Below are 6,000 nucleotides of genomic sequence, written 5' to 3' on the forward strand. Positions count from 1 at the left end.
AGTTGTTATTTTTTATCGGAGCACAGTGGCTTCGAGTAAAGTTTCGTTAAAATTTTGAGTATTCGCGACGTAAACTCAGTGTTTTTCGTGCATTGTAAATTCTTTCTAGAGCATCGTGGCTCTCTTTATTTTTTCAATCGCGAGAGTAGAGTCAGTGTTGTTCGCCGACCATGATCTCTGTTTCTTTTCCTATATTCGTTTAGTTTTTCATTTTTTTTGTTATAATCTTTAAAATAATTCGTCATCGGTATTAGAGTTAGTGCATCACGGAAGAGGAATATTGGACGATGCTTCACGTGCAAATAATGTAAGTATACGTTAGTGTATGAAAATTCATTTCTACTTAACCTATCAAAAGTTTTCGTTACTTTCGAGAGTGTAATACTTGTCTATTAATATTGAAAGCATTTTGTAACTTTAAAGATAGATAATCATGTTTCGTGTAATTTTTTATAGATTTTCCACATTTTGGCATTGCGTCCATGGATTCAACAACGTTCCCGACGATATTTGACCGGAACATCCACGACTACTTGGCGAGTCAGCAACCTTGAGTTCATCGCCAGGGTATTTACCCGGTCGCGTTCTACGATCGGTGAGTCGCATGTTTATTTATTCCTCCGGTCCCCAAGCATGTCGTAGGTCGAAAGGTCCGAATCGACACGGGTGACCGGTTGTATTTATATTTGTTGATTTTTGCGAGTACAGTGACCGTGGGTATACTTATCGTATACTCATGAACAGTAACATTTTTTGTGTCATTTTTTAGTTCAGGTTAAATCATAGGGTCTTCTTGTACATCGCGTTTTTTAAATCAAATTAATAAATTAATTTATCAATCGAGTACTTGTAAAATTAATACGCATATAGGCGTACACGTGTAATAGATAGAAAAATATGAATGTTAATATACTATGATAATAGTATTTATATTACTGAATATAGTTTATTGAATATTTGGCCATTTTCTACTTCGGTATTGAATTTTGTTCTTACTCGCTAAGTATGATAAACTTTGTGTACAAGAAGACACTTCGCGATTGGTAGATTCTGAAGTCAAAGTTTCCATACAATGATACTTAAATTCACTTTGACGACGGAATCACCCGAGGGTGATTCAATATTTGGTTACATATTTTAATTAATAATTTAATAAAATTCATTCAGTAACTTATCAGAAAGTCGTTTCATTTAATAAATGTAATTTCTATTAAAGTAATTTTCTTTACAAATACAATTTTTCAATATTGACGCGCATAATATACTTTTTCTGCTAATTTCTCAAAGAATAAACAATCGACTTATACGAATGGTAATATGAAACGAGAAAGAACTAAGGAAATACTAGCTCGTTCGAAAGAATATTTACTAATCGCTGTTTCTAGTTGAGGATTTTCAGCTTTAATAATCTTTCCGTGTTCGTTGCCCAAACTCGTTCAAGTGCCCAGGTGCTACTTGGGCGAGCGAAGGCAATGGACACGTTGACTTAGTTCGTAAGATTTACTATAATAATATATACGAGTGTCCGACAATGCGCTGGCGTATCGTGCACGACGTACTTTCCACATGTGCGTGTGTGTGGTTAGGCTGTGGAATTGCGTCGGTTCGCGAAAATATATAAAAAAGGCTATCAATTAAAGAATACTTTGCAACGTCGTATTATTAACGACGGTAACTATATCGACTCAACTTTTGCCATTATATTTACGTGACAATTGTTCACATTGCAGCATTTCTTTTTACTTAAAATAACAATGGTACATATTTTACAAAGTACATGTAAATTTTATCGACAATTTTTGTTTCCTCAAAGAGCTACGCAGTAAATTCTGACGCTCGTTATAAATACATATACGCAATGGTCGCCAGCCATTGTCGGACAATTTCAGGAAATTGGTACGTACGCTTAGAGTGTGCATGTTGCGTGCTAAGCTCGGGTGTCGGAGGCGTCCCGGGGACGCCTCTCTAGATTAGGCTTCTCGCACCCGAGCGTTATGCGTGAGAATCGTGGAGTGGATGTGTTCGAGAGAATGTATTTTGCCATTTTTTAAATACAGGGCTAGGTAGGTGTAGGTAACTTACTTCTGGTATGTGTGCTAAAAACGGTTAGGTAGGGCCAGGGCAGGTCGTCGCGTTCTCAATTCGGGTAGGCGCGTTTTCGCGTGACGTACCTGCACCTGTAGGACAATTCGAGGAATGGATCGCGAAGCTGGTCCAAACGGAGCATGCCGTTTGCTTCCGGCGTTGCTTTCCGTTCTTCGTATTTCTCCGCTTGAATTGTTCGCGTACGCGGTCGCGTCGATTAGGCGTCGAAACGAACGTTACGCTCGAGGTTCTTCGCGCGTGCATCGCACGACCAACGGTTCCTGGAATCGTTTGCACGGTCGCACGCGTGCTGCACCGAACCTCGGGCCTAGGAGTTTCAGATCGGGCAATGCCGCCCGAAGAAGGAAGAGGCTGGAAGCCGAAGAGGCCTCGACAAACTGTCTCAAGAGAGGGCTGCAACGAATGGCACTCCATCTTCGGATTTCTATCCGAGCATGGAAGGTCATTGCTGTTACTCTTTTGTCACTGTACTCGACTGTAGTTCTGTAGTTAGTACGTAGTTAGTAGGTTTTTTGACCGGCACGATGCATTTACGCGCATTGCGTACAAGTGTCACTCGTGCCCCTCGCTCAGTGATGCGGGGTAATTCGCGGTTTGAATCGATTAAAATTAGCGTTGCGGATAATGAAACACCGTCCGCGATTTTTACCAAGTTTCTTTTGATTTCATATTCAATAAAGTAGTGTTGCGAATTGTGAAACGCCATTCGCGATTTGTATTTTATTTTTGATAAATTAGTTTTGCCAATAACGAAAGACCATTCGTGATTTGCATTTTATATTTAATAAATTAATGTCGCGATAAAAGAGGCAGCCCCGTGTGGCTGTTCTTGTAAAAGTTTTAATATTTTCTGTACAATAAATTAGCGTTGCGAAAACGAGGAACGGTCCTCTCGCGTTTTTTTTCCATTCTTGAAGAATGGACGACAGTTTTGTTTCAGATTCATTGGAGCTGCCACGGTGCTGCCTCGGAGCTGCTTCGCAGGTAATGTTATCGTTACAATTTTCTTGTAATTGTCTCGTGTTGCAAATCGAATGTTTGTCACTGAACGTTGTTACGTAATATATATTTACGAGTGGAACGATGATGATGAATTTAGCCGACTATTGCAATTTATGTGTCACTGATTCTTCATTATTATAGTTGTCACGGAATGTAAGTACATAGTCATTGTTCGGTCGCAGTCAACTTGCAGCAATGTAGCGTGCATTCTCGTGAGTATTCGGAATTCTTTGCCTGGTTCAAAGTTTGCTCGCAATTGTTGTATAAATTTGGTGAAAGAGAGAAAAAATTGCACTAAAAAGGTACGCAAACTGCAATTCTTGATTCTTGATTCGCGGTTTTGATATGTAATGTCGCTTCAGTTTCGTCGATATCCTTCGAGATCGGTATTTCAGATTCTGGAGTACTAATTCCTCCCGTAATATGAAATATCTGCTTTATCCGTTGTCCGTGATTCTGATCCTGTCTGTTAATATGCGTTTGAGATATTAGCACTACTTGTTTGCAAAGAGGAGGAAAGAAATTTATATAAAAGTAGGGTTAATCATATTTTGCCCCGATTCGGTTAGTGTACTCACTGGTAAGGCATTTCGTACAGACTCTTGCCGTATTTATGGCATTGTTAATCGTTTCATATTTTCCAATCTACTTCACACGCAAATCGACTGCATTTGGATAATCAATTGGAACGAATAATCAAGTGCAATTTTGTCGTCATTTTGCAGATTAATAAGGAAGATCGCTAGAAGTTAGAAATAGTCGTCCCTTCTGTCGGTAAAAACGGAATCATTTGTTGAAGTTATTTTAAGGATGGTATTTCTGTTTCACCATTACCGATCGGTGGTGTAATCGAGTATAGTTGTCAGAGATAAATTTTTTAGATATATTTTTAGCTTCGGTGTCATTGATACCTTATAAGGTCTTTATTTCGATCTCATAAAACCTTAGGTGTACCTTACCTGTAATTTTTATTTCAACTAAAATAATACTTATTTCAATTCGACTTTATGGTGTTGGAATGACAAGGAACTAGTAAAGAGCTTGCTAGCCCTCGATCCATTTGACACGAAAGTGTCATTGTCTGTAACGTCTATTTTCTATCGCGACTGCAATTATTTTATATCTCATTTGTGTCGGTACTTGGATCGAATACGGTTCTTAATGTTGCTGTTCTTCTGCGAAGAGTGCGTTGCGTAAGAAGTAATTTTTGATACTATCGGTATTTCAGATGTTTACGTTATCAATTTCTAGAAAATTTCTTCCGTGTACCTTGTCTATGTTTATATTCGTAATAAATTTTCTTCCAATGACTTTTGGCTCAATTGCTAAGTAAATATGGTTTTCTAAATTTAACGTTTCATTGAATTTATTGCGTGTGTAAAATAAGCCATTAAATCGATGCAATAGTATTTATGTACTCACATGTCTTGTATAAATTTTTGTTAAGTTTCTATATAATATAATTTGAAATCGCGAGTGCTTGTAAAAGTTCTATCTTCGATTATTCTATGGTTTATCGATAAATAAGTATTCAAAAGTGCACTTTCAAATATATATTTCTTATACCTCTTACAAGGATCGTTTGAAGTTTTGGTAACTTGGAATGATTTTTGTCTTTTCGCACGCTCAATTTGTTTGAGCTGTTAACTATTTTCTAAATAGAATTAATAAAATTTGCCAGTTTCGATCTTGACATAGGTCAATAGTGTCGTACCGGCTGTGTCGCATTCTGTGCAGGATATTAGATGCAAGGGCGCTACCGGCAGATGCAGAGAAATGTCGCTATACCATAATTATATACTAAAGACCGTTGGTCCATGTTTTGGGTTCCTCGTAATTAGAAGTGCAAGTTGGCAATATTACTCCCTTAATTCAGCCGTATACTCTGCTAGGTTATCACTGAAAGTACATTCATGGTTATTCTTGGGGACTTTAATTTGAAATTCCTCAGTATTGCACATCGTGTGAAGTTTAATACGTATAATAAGCTCAATATGTTTCGGAGTCCGTTTCAATTAAACTCGCGATGTTTATATAACGGTAGGTTAACCCTAAGGTACATATCGCGTTTAAATCGATTAACAATTTCTGTTCCGAACGTGTGTCGTTTAATTAGTAGAATAAATTAGCTGCAAAGCTTTCGTTCCACTTTTAAAGTACTCGATATTTATCGTAGAAGAAAGTAACTAAAACCTTTACTAAGTAGATGCTGCAACCAAGTGGGGAGTGGATAACCACATATAGTATTTCAGAATAGCGCCGCAACACAATGTAATTACGATCATTTATTTGTTTGTTTCTATGGCTTTGGTGTGCGAAGCGTCATATTTCTAGTTTTTGCAAAGTTTTCGAGGTTTCTGTTCTACTGTGTAAAAAGGAAGAAGCGAATTCGAGAAAACGAGAGCGAGCGAGATTCATTTGGATTTTTCGTTCATTTTGTCCGCTTAAAATCTGGCGTCGAACGGAACTGTTAACTTTCGTAACGGTAAAGTGATTACTTGTGTAATTGTACTTCGCGAACAAAATTTTGTGAACGCTGTACGAATGTACAAAAATACTTATCTCGATCGCGTGTAATCAACGCGAACATCGTTCGAACATCTCTTATAAAGTAAACGACTTTGTGCAAAATGTGAAATATCACACGAGATGTCTATTTTTCAAACATACTATAGTACCTTAAACGGAATACTTTTTTTACGCAGTATGACCCGAAGAATCAATTCGTCTAATAAAACAATTTGATTCTATTTTTGAAAAAGGGGTATTTACATTCTTCGAGTAGATTTTTTTCCACTTATGAAAAAAAAAAATCGTAGAAGAAAACTAGACTATCCACTCAATCTTTTCCTCTACAATTTCTTTCTATCTTTTACTAAATTCGAGATGTAA

This window comes from Ptiloglossa arizonensis, chromosome 3 (assembly GCF_051014685.1).
Source record: "Ptiloglossa arizonensis isolate GNS036 chromosome 3, iyPtiAriz1_principal, whole genome shotgun sequence".
NCBI classification, from domain to species: domain Eukaryota; kingdom Metazoa; phylum Arthropoda; class Insecta; order Hymenoptera; family Colletidae; genus Ptiloglossa; species Ptiloglossa arizonensis.